The sequence below is a fragment of the Thermobia domestica genome, chromosome 10 (assembly GCF_964235325.1).
Source record: "Thermobia domestica chromosome 10, izTheDome1.hap1.1, whole genome shotgun sequence".
NCBI lineage: Eukaryota > Metazoa > Arthropoda > Insecta > Zygentoma > Lepismatidae > Thermobia > Thermobia domestica.
This window is the reverse complement of record NC_137463.1, coordinates 174,339,433-174,353,604: the sequence shown is the minus strand read 5'-3', so window position 1 is coordinate 174,353,604 and position 14,172 is coordinate 174,339,433.

The following is a 14,172-nucleotide window of genomic DNA, read 5'->3' as shown; positions in this document are numbered from 1 at the left end:
ATTTCATAGGCGTGAGAAGTGTGTGCCAGTAGGAGATAGATATGTGGAGAAGAAGATTTGAGTGCATAACATCTGGTTTAGAGTCAGAGCGGGAACATTTCAGCATTTATTTACATAAATTTTAAAATATGAACAAGTGATTAGAGCAATGGAATCCCATCATGGTCATGTGAAAATAGAAATAACAATAAAATGTACTTATATAGCAGTTATAAATAAAAATAATCGGGATAAATTATGTAGACATTTCAAAGCTTTTGAGACAATAGTCTTGGAATCACAGTGGAAGAGAAACAGTTCAAGAAAAAAAGAAGAAAAAGTACCTAGATATTTGTAGTATGCCAGATCTTATGACGGAAGAGTGTGTGGCTAGACCAGTCTCATTAGGCGTCTTATGAGGAGAAAATACTAGAGATAATTTGAGCAACTCGCTGCAGGGAAACTAGAAGTACTGTGAATTAGTGGAGAGAAAGCTCGAATGGAGAAGAAGTATTAACGAAAATGGAGAAGACAGTCTTGTTAAAGGAAGTTAAAAGAAAATCAATAAATACATAATTAATTAAATGACAGAAAGGAAAAGTGTAAAATAATAAGTTAAAACTGAGGAAAAGTATAGAACAATCAATACTTGCGAAATTCCAATACTTAGGTGATTAATAGGTCACCTTTAACTTATTATTAACACAGACCTTAAAAATCTGAACAACCCTAACCAAATATAGAGAGTATTATTCACGAAGTGCAGCAGGAAGAGCAACCACACTAAGAAAACAAATAGGCAGAAGAATAATAGACCTAAAATACCTTGAACAAATAGACTCACTAAAGAAATACTCTGAGAGGGGAAAAAAATGAACTGCACCCAGTAGTAGCTAAAATGAAAATGACAACATACTATTGAAACTAAACGAACAATAAACATACAAATAGCTGAAAAAAGGACAAAATAATAATACGTAGAGAGATCAATAACACTCTGCTAAACTTTGAAGTCTTTTGTCCAAGAACTCTCGAAACAAATAAGTTAAGGAATTAATCGTTGAAGATCAATCAGGTCACACATCAGATAGATTAATACATTCTTGATACAAGAGACTCTAGTCTTTTTTTTTTTTTTTTTCTAAATAATAATAAACCTCTTAACAAACTCTTCTTGAAGATTAGTTTTCAGAAACTAAAAAATTCAGATTAAAAGTTAAACTATCTTAATTGCTCACTTTATTTTGCTTCAAAAGAGATTTCAAAATGTCCTAAATAAGAAAGCCAACGGTAACTTCTACTTACCTAATCCTTGGTGAACAAGAACATAAATTCAAAAAGAAGCTAAATTATAGTGGAATCTTTAAAGGAAACCATGGGTTGCAAGTTTATGATACAAAGGAGAAAAATATCATTTTTGATACGATAAGTGGGTCAGGACATGTTTCTTTCAGTATCTTGAATGATTTAATACAAATCGATAGTTTTAGTTTATCTCCATAATTCACAGTTGTTTTCATCTATGGTCAGATTCCAATAGCGTAATCACTAATATATTTTATATATTTGAATTGTTTGGTCAAATTGTTGCATACAACTTCGAAGAAAATAACCTTCCTTCGTAGTTTTTTGGATATACGAAGTTGGACAATAAAGTAATGAGACTGTTTTTTTTTTTCCTGCCCATAGTGACAACCCTGCAGCCTGCTACCGCAGGCAGGGTGTGAACTTGGTCTTCTTTCACCACCACAACCGCAAGTGACGCGCACTTGCAATGTTTCAGTCAGGAGTAGCAGCTTGAAAAGTGAAGTCGTGTGTTTGCTCCTTGTTTCAACAATGAAATCACGAAATATTGCGCAGTGATGTACCATTTTTTTTTTTTTTTTTTTTTTTTTTTTTGAAACTCAATAAGAATGCCGCAGTAGCGTACGGCAAGTTTCAACAGGCTTTTGGAAACGAGGTTTTGTCAAGGGCACAAGTGTTTCGTTGGCACAAAATGTTTTCTGAAGGCAGAACCAATGTTGATTATGAACACCGCAGTCAGCTACCATCAACTGCACGAACAGATGACAACACAGCCAGGGTGAACTTTTGCGAATTGATCGAAGAGTAACCGTGAAGATGATTGCGAACGAACTGAACATTAATCGGGAAACTGTTCGCCTGATATTGAATGAAAATCTGGGAATAAATAAATTAAAAAAAAAAATCTAAAATGGTTCCCAAACATCTCACACAGCAATAAAAAGATAAATGGAGGACTGTGGATCTTGGTGTGTTGGAATAAGTGAATTGAACACAGAAATATTGAACCAAATTATCACTGATGATGATTTTCTTTTACATTATGATCCCGAGACGAAATATCAAAGTTCGCAACGGTGTTTTGTGTCCTTCTTTAAGTCCATGGGTATCGTGCACAAAGACTAGTTACCTCCAGACTAGATAGTAAACCAAGATTACTACAAACAAATTCTCGAAAGACTTGGAAAATGGGTCCGTCGCTTTCGTGCAGACATTACTGACAACTGCATCACGATAACGCACCACCCCACATTGCATTATCTGCTAGGCAGTTTTTATTGTCGAAGTCCATTGCAGTGTTACCACAACCTTCTTATTACCCGACATGGCCCCATGTGTTTTTTTTTTATTTTTATTGTTTTTTTATTATCCCCCCTCCGAAAAAAAAGTCAGTCGTTAAAAGACACCATTTTGCAATAGGACAGGACATCCAAACGGCTGTTACAATGGCTTGCACTGGTATACCAGAATATGAGCTTCAGAGATAATACCAACAATGGAAACGGTTATGAAGTAAGTGTGTGCAACCACAAGAGAATTGCTTTGAAGGTGATAACATGTAGTTGGTTAAAATTAAGGTTTTTTTTTTTTTTTTTTTTTTTTTTTTTTTTTTTTTTTTTAGCCAGTTTCATTACTTTATTGTCCAACATGCTATTTTCTCCTTCCAAGGTAATTTTAAAATAAGTATCACAACGAACGCAGCATGCCATCAATACTTCATTGCGTTCCTTTAGCTCTAACTTCGAAAGCAAGTGTATAGTGTTTCTACGATATAAACCGTTACAGAATAGTCAGAGTACAGAGCTTTTCGTTTATCCAACCTACTTGAAACACTGTTGAATTAATACTAACTTTAGTAACAGAAGAAAAGATTAAAATCAAGTTCTGAACTAAACTCTCTACATAAGAAAGCATAAAACTGGCGTTTGTGTTGTGTTTATGTCCTCTAGAACGGTAGGTTTTAAATGATTACAGGAACAAAATGGTAATCGAACCATAACACAACTGGAAAACAGTTACATTTTAAATAATTTGCTTTAGTGCTTTATCGTATGCAAGATATGCTAAACCTTCTTTGTAGGTAAAAACAGACGTACCATCACTTTATGTGTTGTCCAAAAAAATTTTTCCTGATATTTCGGGTATTTACATGACCTTTCATCAAAGTAAAGAAAGTATGATATAAAATTATTAAAGGCACAACTGATAAAATGATGAAATACTCCGTGCTAAAGAAAACAAACAATCGAGAAAGTCATTAAAGGCTATTCATGATGTTCATCCTTTAGCTGTTTATGATTCATCTAAAGTCTCATGGTTGATACCATCAGTAGATTGTTTCTTTAAATCTCTTTCTTCTTACCGACAAACTCTCAATAATATTTATTAAGTTATTTCATCTTCGAGTTAAAAATCAACTAACTGAATTAAACTTTTTTATTATTATTATTATTTTGTTTTGTTCATTACAACATTATAAGCCTCAACAATCTGCCTTTCTAAATTATTATGTTTTGTGTTAAGACTCAAAAGTCACCTGAATTATACGCTTGATACTTTTATGTTGATATATTGATATACTATATCGTCGCTGCGCTTCGAAGAACCGCTATGTGTTAAAACCACAACTTTTCAGGAGAAGCGAAAGACATTCCGAACTCTTAAAATTTTCCCAAATACACGGAAACACTTGAAAAATGTAATAAATTTGGTTCTGCATATATTATGCACTGCACATTGTAGCTTGCTTCAACTGTATTATATTACTATTTTTGTGTTTATGTAGCACCTTTTGCTCCTGTATAAGCACATAGAGGATTTGTATACATTAATCAATGCGTACGTGATGAGAACCAGAAGCCTTTAATTTCAATCTATAGTTTTTCATTGTTTATTATTGCTAATTGAATATTAACTTATGATATTATAAGGGATGCTGCCTGACAGCTTTCTGGTTTATTTGCACGACATAACTCATTTTCGACAAAAATGTCACATAGCGGTTCTTCGAAGCGCAGCGATGATATATTAATACACATAATTTTCTCAAAAATGACTCGGGTGAATGTTCATATTTCATTAATAGTAATAATAACTCTACAATACACATGAAGTAATTTATCATGAATATTTACAAAAGGTAGCCTACTGTTGAGATGAGTTTATTTTTGGATGATTTTCTCAAAAACGACTCTGGCAATTTCTTTTAGATTTCATTAATAACCCTAAAATGTTGCGTAAATCACTTTTTACGAAAATATCCACAAGGGGAAAAAAAGTTTATTTATTTACTTATAACTTTCTCAAGTTCGGCTCAAGTAATTTAGTTAATATCTCATAAGTGAATGTTTTATTAATAACACTAATATGTGGCGTAAGTAATTTCTCATTAAAAAGTCCGCAAAGGGTAGTTTGCTTTACGGACTGAGTATTCTTCGAACAAAATTTTTCGAAAACATACTTGTTTTTTTTTCCTATTTCATAAATAAATGTTTCAGTAATAACTGTAGCATCACATAATCTAGCAGAAGTGTACAATTTACGCACAGCAAGAATGTTTAATAAACGTGAAACCAGATATTGAATACTACAGAAATTGTCTCCCTTTAGAAACGGAATTTTCGAAAACAATGAAATGGTATTCACTCGTTTCTAATGAATACTTTATGTGCTAAATTTCACTCCTCCAAGTTCAGCAAATCCTAAAATTCAACATTCCGTAAATATAACTAACTAACTCTATGGCCTATAGAACCCGGAGGGTGACAGGACGTAAATATAATATCGGAAATTAGAATATTATATAAATTGACGTCTTTCCCTTTTAGGCGTGGATTTTTCTAAAACACTGAAAAACATTTCCTCTTATTAATGAAGTGGTTACATGTTGAATTTCGAAGATCCAACTTAAGAGAATCCTCACATTGTGCCTTTTCTGAACAAAGACGATCTAAAAACGATCAATGTTCTAATATACAATTTTCAAAACAATGCAGTTAAAGTTTCAGTTAAAATAAATTAGTCTAACTTCCGAAATTTTCATGCCCATCAAGCTAAAATATATAACTTTGTTGCCGTATTAGTTAAAAAATATTACAGAATAATATAACAAATTTATTAAAGATTGACAGACAAATTATTTGTTATAAATTTAATATTCGTTAATCTATGTGACAAATACTCTGTAAGATTTTTAAAATATGCGATTATGGTCAGTTTAATTATAACATATTATAATTCTTCTTAGTAGCTCAGATTTCAAATTTAAGGGACCAATGTCGATTGATTCTTTATACTATAATGTAGTACGCTTATACCTGCATTTCTAGACAATATTTACTATATTATTTACTTTCTAATTTCATTTCAATAAATGATTTATCGATGAATTTTCTTCTTTCAAATAGACTTTGGAATCCTCAATACTTTAGCCTATTTTCATAATTATGAGAATAATAATTCTTTTTCATTGAACAACAAAGTGGCCTAATAAAACATTTCTAAACCATTTTTTTTTTTTTTTTTTTTTTTTTTTTTTTTTTTTTTTTTTTTTAGCGTGTTACAGATACTGTTTTACATGACTGAAACAAACTATAGTTTAGATCAAACTAGTGTCACCATCTATAAAAATTCAGCACATTAATTGAATCGAAATTTCAGTTATCTGTCATAGAATATCTAGATCTTTCATGTCTTCTTCCTTGTTTATTGTTACTTCATTGATGGCAAAATATTGAATCTTGTTCGTAAATGTCATACTTTTTTTTTTTCATTTGATGTCCAATAAATACTTTTGTACCAGTTACTTATTCTATCTAAATCTATTTTTATTTTTTATTTTTTATTTTATTTATTCACTTTCCATTGGCCCCAAAGAGCTAATACTCACTTTAAGGGGCAGTACAATCCACTACGTACATATTTCAATAATAATAAAACATGACAATATATGTTTGTCATAGACTAAAAAGAAACAAATAAAAGAAAGAAAAAAATAAAGAAACAATAATGAAAATAAAGTACAATTATATTTATAAGAAAAGGAAATACATGGTAACTACTAAATACACGAAACAATAATATAAATTCAAAATTTTGCATAAGATGTTAACTAGAATAACAATATATAAAATACATGAACAGAAACTTTATAGTTATGGATTATATATGTAAGTTACATTAACAACAAATTTAGGAAAATATCATATAGCGTGACAGTTGTTTACAATGAGTTATAAACTGCTCCTAGTAATGCTGTGTCAGCTGTTTCTTAAATATATACTCACTACAACAATTTTTAAGTTTATCTGGAAGATCGTTATACGTTTTGAGTAGACTGTATTTGACACCCTTTGTGCCATAGTTAGTTGAGTTCATTCTTCTTATATGTAATGCATTTCTACGTCTAGTATTGTATTCATGAATATCGTTATTTTTTTGAAGCTTGAGATTAATATGTGTCTGGGAATTTATAATTTTGTAGATTAAAATACTTGTTTGACCTTTTGTAATTAAATTTAGTGGTAATATTCCTGAGGTCATGTGCAAATTTTTGCTGGAATATCTCGGAGGTAATCCATATATTGACTTTATTGCCTTCTTTTGGAGAATTGCTAATCTCTTTATATCTGATTGCCTACCATTCTGCCAGATTACCGATAAGTAAGATAGGTGGGGTTGTATGAGTGAATAGTATACTACTCTAACACTTGAATTTGGTACGATATTACGTAAACGACTGAGAACTCCCACAACTGGTGATATCTTCTGTGTTAACATTAATATATGATTATCCCATTTCATATTGTCATCCAGTACTAGACCTAAGTATTTTACAGTACTTGCTCTGAGTATAGTCAATTCATCTACCTGTAGTTTGCCAGGGATCTGTGTTTTAAATGAAGGCTTACGAAACACTAAAAACACAGTTTTGGAGGGATTCAGCACAAATTTGTTTTCACAAAGCCATCGATTAAAAATGTTTAAATCGTATTTTATATTACACAATAGTTCTTGGATAGAGTTTTCAACATAAAAGTATTGTTTTGTCATCTGCAAATAAAGCAACTTTACCTTTGAGGTTTAACTCGTTTATGTCATTTATATAAATAAATTTTTTTTTGTAAAAAATTATTGTCGTACTCATTATTAACTATTCTAAGAAGTTTGTCATCTGCGTACAGTAGTGTTTTTGAATATTCGATTTTTCGGGTAAATTATTTATAAATAAGGAGAAAAACAAGGGTTCTAAGAGATACCCTTGGAGCAGTCCGTTCTCTATTTTGCCTCCACTAGGTTATACATTGTCATTTTATCTTAAAAGTTCTATTTGACAGATAGCTTTCAAACTAATGTATTTTAATGACAATCTGATATTTGATAGCTTATTAAGGAGTAATTTACGATTAATGGAGTCGAAGGCATTTGGCATATCGATGTACGAGGGGATATCAAAAGGTTCCTGCAACCACCTAGAAGAAATCCACTCTGATACCTTGGAGTACTCTGACACCATGATGGTATTAGTACTTCTCAGGGGTGTAGCCACGCGGGGAGCATCGGGGCCAGGCCCCCACCAAATTACCAGTTTTTAAAACATCATTGTAAGATTACCTCACTTCAGTCACTTGAAAATAACAAAGTTTACATATAATTAATAATTTACGGTAAAATAGTATGGAAAAATACTATTTTACTATACCAATCGAAAAATAGTATGGTATCTCCTCCTTATCCCAATCGGAAAAGAGTATGGTTTATTTATTTTATTTATTTATTTATTTTTTACAGCAGATTACACAATTTACTGCGATTTATATTTGACACTTTGAAGACAACAATTTACTGTAAATACTACCATAAAACAATGGTACTAAACTGATTTGTAAGTAGGCCTGCATTACATTTTTTATGTGCTGTAGCTAGTATTTAAAAAAACATATTTATATCAGATGAAAAATTTGGTGAAAAACAGCGTTTTTCAGTATGGATTTCAATTAATCGGTCATTTTCAATTATTTTTACATGTCACCATCCCCCTTAGAAGTACTAATGGGGACTGAGTTTGGATTTAAACAGCATCGGAACTGGCACTGTTCATATCAGCAACTCCGAAAACTATGTTTCAACATTAATATTGGTCATTTTCGATCATTTTTGTATATCTTCCGCTTTTCTTCAAAGTGCCCCTTCAAAGTGAAGCTATAAAAACCATTCCAGGCCCGAACCTCATCTACATTGAAAATTTAATCGAAATCAGTCGGATGGCTCAAGAGTTGTTACAAATGTAGTCATTTCATTATATATATATATAGGGTGAATGGTAACTACGTGGACAAATTTGGGCGGATGATAGTACATCTAACAAGAAGCAAAAAAGTCGTAGTGAACATGGGAATTTCCGTCCCGTTTAGGAGTGACAGAGTGTCGAAAGCGTGAGAACATGAACTTCAGAGGTCAACAGCTTAAAAACAATACATCATAGAGAGTGCGGTTAAAAATGTCACTTAGAAAGTCATACCTACTCTGTTGAAAAATGCATATTTGGAAATGCAGCTATGCGTGCGCACGGAATTCCCCAAAGGAACAGACGGATTCCCGGACATGCTGTAAAGGAAAGAAGTGTCACACGTTGTTAATGCCGTGCGTCCACGTAGTTACCGTTCACCCTGTATATATAGATATATAGAAAAATGAAATGAAATCTTTGAGTTTTACGTCCCACGCTTATGCCGGTTAGGCTAAAGGAGACGGTGATGATGACTAATGAATGAAATGGCGGAATGAAGAAAGTGGGAGGAAACGGGAGAACCTCGAGGAAACCCATGTACACGGTGTTTGTCCACCACAAAGTTCACTTGGCGGAGGCTGGAATCGAACCCGGGACCCCATAGATATATAGATATATAAGTAAATAATTACATTATTGCGGAAAGTTTCGAACTATAGCCTATATAAATTGAATCATACAGAAGTTATTCGGAGACGCACTAGACACCAACATGACTGGTGAAGAACCCTGTGCGTATTACAATACAACAAAACTCCGTTTTGCGGCTATCGCACCATTGCATTTACGTCACACGATTTTCTGGAGTTAGTTGTTAGTGATCGTAACCACCGCTTTAAAATTCCTTCGCCTTCCCACTTGTATCGCTATTTCTGAGAATATTATTTAAAACTTCTGATTCGAATCATTACCCACTCTTTTCTTCGAAGAAGTTTCGCATGTGAAACAGAAGAAACTTTTTTTCTTGAAATGTTTTCCGCGACGGAACAATGCACGATTTACAGACCTAAAGATATTAAAAACCTAATTCGTCGGATATTAATGTCGTACTACTTTTTTATTATTATTTTTGGATTTGAATATTTCTGAAGAAATCGAGTTTATTCGCATTCTCGCACTAATTTAGGATAAAAAAAGAATTTGTAAAGTGGTAAACTGAAGTTCGAAGTCCAAAGAAGATGCTCGAAAGCTTGTTTACAAACGAGATGTCCCTGCTCCTTCACGTGTGCAATTACTTCGAATCTGTGGTCGACGTGGAACAGAACTCTGCATCGTTAACACTGGCGAACTTCAAATGCACGAAGCACCCTGTATCTCGGAAGAGGAGGTCGATGCTATTTCTTTAAATCCTGTTTTAACTGCATCTTCCGCAGTACTTTCTCCTTGCCAATCACCAGTGACCTAAAATGATGGGTGCGATCTCCTTGGGGAGTTTTAAAGAATTAGGATTGGTTAATTAAACAACCTTATGTGGATAAAAGATTATTACAAGTCTACCATTTTCTAATACTTTGATTTGTTGGCGAAAAACGCTACAAATATATTCACAATAATATAAGCATTTTGTAATAAAAAGTTCTACCATTAAAAATAGTTTTGTTATTGTAATAACCCCTAAAATAATCAAAATAATGAAAAAAACAAAGATAAAAAAGTGTTACGTAACAAAGGGGAGGGGTATGGCCTTGCGTTACGAAGTGTGACAAGCAGGAGGGAGGGGGGTAAAAATTGGTCAAAAATAGCGTTACGTAATATGTTAACGGCCCCTAGAACAGGAAATAAGACATAGATGTTAATAAAATAATTGTTTTTTTAGTCACGAATAATAAATAATTATTTTTCTCAGGAAATCTTATAGAAAATAAGTGAAATTTCAAAGAAAATCAGCCTTATGTAGATAGGTTGTGTACAAGGGCTTAAACTAAAATAGTTATGCACCAAGGTATAACCTTTGGTCCGGGACAATAATTATTTGTTAAACATAAAAACTATCTGGAATATAATTTATGCACAAAAAGCAAATAATAATAATAATAATAATAATAATAATAATAATAATAATAATAATAATAAATAAGCTAGAAACCAGTGTTTTTTAGTTTCCCGGAAGGAAACCAAAATTTGCCGGTTTTTTCAGGCCTCAAAAACACTAGCTGCAACATAGTTTATTTTGGCTTTGTGGCTGGCCCCCCCTCAAAAACGACGGGCCCCTCCTACATAAACCTGCTGGCTACACCTCTGGTCCTTCTCTACGTAATCATAGTGCGTAGCGACAAATTTTTGACAACGGTTCTTCACTTTCCGTAAGTATGTTTTGTAAAAGTCTGCAGTTCGGCTTTGGAACAACAGTTCAACCTCAGAAATGTCGTCATCTCTACTTTCAAAATGGCGTCTTCTGAGTGGACGTTTCATTTCTGAGAAGAGAACGAAGTTACTTGGTGCTAGGTCCGGTGAGTATTGGGGTGAGGTAATAATTCATATCCTAATTCCACTATCTTCATCATAGTCGCATGGGCGGAATGAGCTGGTGCATTGTTTGGTAACAGTAGCACCTCTTTTGTGACCAATTCACGATGTTTCTTCTTCAGTTCCTCTCGTAGCTTAGTCAGGAGATGGAAATAATATGCACTAGTAATAGTTTACCCCTGTGGTAGTTAATTTATCATGATGAACTTTTCACAGTCCTAGAAAACGGAAAGCATCACCTTCGCTGCAGACTTCTGCACTCGTGCCGTTTTAGAGGGAGGGGATGAATGTTTCCATTGTTGCTCATTTCTTTGTTTCTGGGTTATAAAGATAAACCAACTTTCATCTATTGTTACTAATCTGTAGAAAAAGTTCTCTTCATTCACCTCACAACGATGCAACTTTTTTCTTGGAGCGTCCATGCGATTTCTCTTATGAAAAGTTGTGAATAGTGGCACCCAACATGCTGACACTTTCCGAAGATGCAATTGGATTGTGAATGATATTCCAGGCAGACCCATAACTCATACCTATTGCACACATAACACTTTCAATGGTTATCCTCTTGTCTTCCATTATGATCTCAACATTCTCCGTCAAAGCAGCATTATCGGTGAAAGATGATTTTCCAGATTTAGAGGCGTCCGCAGTGGCCATGCGTCCAGTTTGGAATTGTCGTTTCCACTTGGATACCATCTCATAAGATGGGCTTTCATCTCCATAGACTTCTTTCATTTCTTGGTGGATCTGCTTTGCCGGTTTCCCCTGAAGATGGAGAAAACTCAATGACGCTCCGTGCCTTAAGCTCGACAATCATTGCAACTTCAGTGATTTACTTGGAAAAAATAAATTAATTAATTAAATTAAATAAATAAAAATAAAAACAAAAATAAAGAATTGTTCTACGAGTCCAGAATTTGCATGTCTAACATACAAGGATCTAACTATAAAATGCATGCCCGTGAGAGTTCGTAGTTCGTCACCTTCTAGGTGATTGCATGAATGTTTTGATACCTTCTCGTATATATAGCATTAACCTGTAAATTACTTTTTAATGTAACATACGTGAAGCCAGTAAAATGAATAAGATTAGTTACAATCCCTCTGCATTTGTAGGATTCATGATGTGCTTCAATTAAAATATATATTTTTTAAATATTAAAATATAAATATTCATGTACAGTTTATTAAAAAGAAATAGAAAACACATTTACTAAACATATGTAGCCCTATAATTTTTAATATTTTCACGATCACCTGATTTGTAAATCGGTACAACATATAATTTAGTTCCATTTCGAAAGGAATACTCGAATTTTTTAAATGAAATATTAAAAATGTTCGATAAATTTGTTGCTATATCACTACTACATGCTTTAATTATATAATACGGAATATTATTATTAGGTCTAGGGATAGTACTCCCTTTAGTTTTTCTAGTTGTTTGAATTACATCAGTTCCCATCATACTTGGAATACAAATCGATATACTTAAACTGCTACTAAACTTTCACAATTTCATAATCTAACTTTTTATATACTGATTAGAAACAAAATTATTTTACAATTTGTTCCGTCAAAATTAATTTAAGATGTATAAGTGTGAAATATATATATAAATGAACATTTATTTTCTCCTCTGTAAAGTTCAGTTTTATTGGGATATGATATTTTCATTCTTAGGCGACGATATATTCATTAGTTTGGCTTGTCATTTGTTTTAAGAAATTGTGGTTGGTCTTCTGTGGATTAATCAAGTTTATTGTAGATACTAATTTGGAAGATTTAGAGTAGAGTCATTAGAGTCTAGTGCTCACAGATTTGTGCGATTTTGTGACTATGATTATTTCATGAGACTCTGCACAAATAAATAGTAAAGTCAAACAGAATGAAAATTTGTGGAGAAAGTTATTTAAACGAAGATATTGTAGCTCAGTAACTGGATATCACGTAGCTGGAACAATCTACGTGAGTAAGATGATTCAGGTTCATTTCGGTCACGCCTATGCAATGTAGAGATATCCGAGTTGTTGTTCACGTTTGAAAGTCTTATTAGTCGAAGTGAATTGATTATTATTCTCAAAACCTGAAAGAACCTTTAAGCATATATAGAGAACCCAGTTCTAACTTTCTTCTTTTTTTTCTTGATATTATTTAACAATCTGTTCTATAATTACAACCAATACCATTGGTAACAGTATGATTCTATTATCTAATTTCTGATTTTTGGATCATTGTATAATGTATTATTCACTACCTACAGATGTCTTTATATTATACAGGGTGACTATAATTGATTCATTGAGTTTGAAAGGACTGTATTAAAAAATTATATAGCACATACAATAGCGAATTATATGTCCAAGTTTCAGACATATTGTTACAATTATTCAATGTGACTTCCTTTCGTCACACAATACATATCTATACGGTTATCTAGTTCGTCCCACACGCGCTATAGCATATCTCTACTAATGGCTGTAAATATAGCTGTAATATGATTCTGGAGTTTACTCAAGGTGTTGGTGTTGTAGTCATTTACACTGTGTCTTTCGCAACCCCCAAAGGAAAATAATCACGAACTATCAGATTGGAAGATCCAGAAGTCCATGGGGAAAGCGCTGAGTCATCTTCAGCACATTACCTAATCTAACGGTAAGAAAATTCTTCGTTCAGGTAACGACACACTTCAGTGTGCCAATGGAGCAGTACCCCATTAAGTTGGAGCATGAAGTTGTTGGAATCCACTTTCAATTGTGGAAACAAAAACAACTGTAGTATATATAGGAATGACATACCTTTCATACTGCTCTACGCGAATTAAAGGACCGAACACTTTTGTTTAGACACTGCAACAAAAACATTTAATTTTACCTTTACACAGCCCAATGTCGATACCATCTCAGAATGCTTTGGTGACCTGGCATAGCAGTTGCGAACTGTCTACGGAACGCACGCTGTACGGTAACAATGGAAAAACATTTCTCATTTTTAAAAACATAGAATGCTTTCTGCTGTAGAGACGCCATTTTGTAAACTAGACGTGTATTACCATTGTGTCCAGAAGCCAAGATTACGAATATGAGAAATTGAATACTTTCAAATGTATTCTTTCGTTTCATCGTTAGCACAAA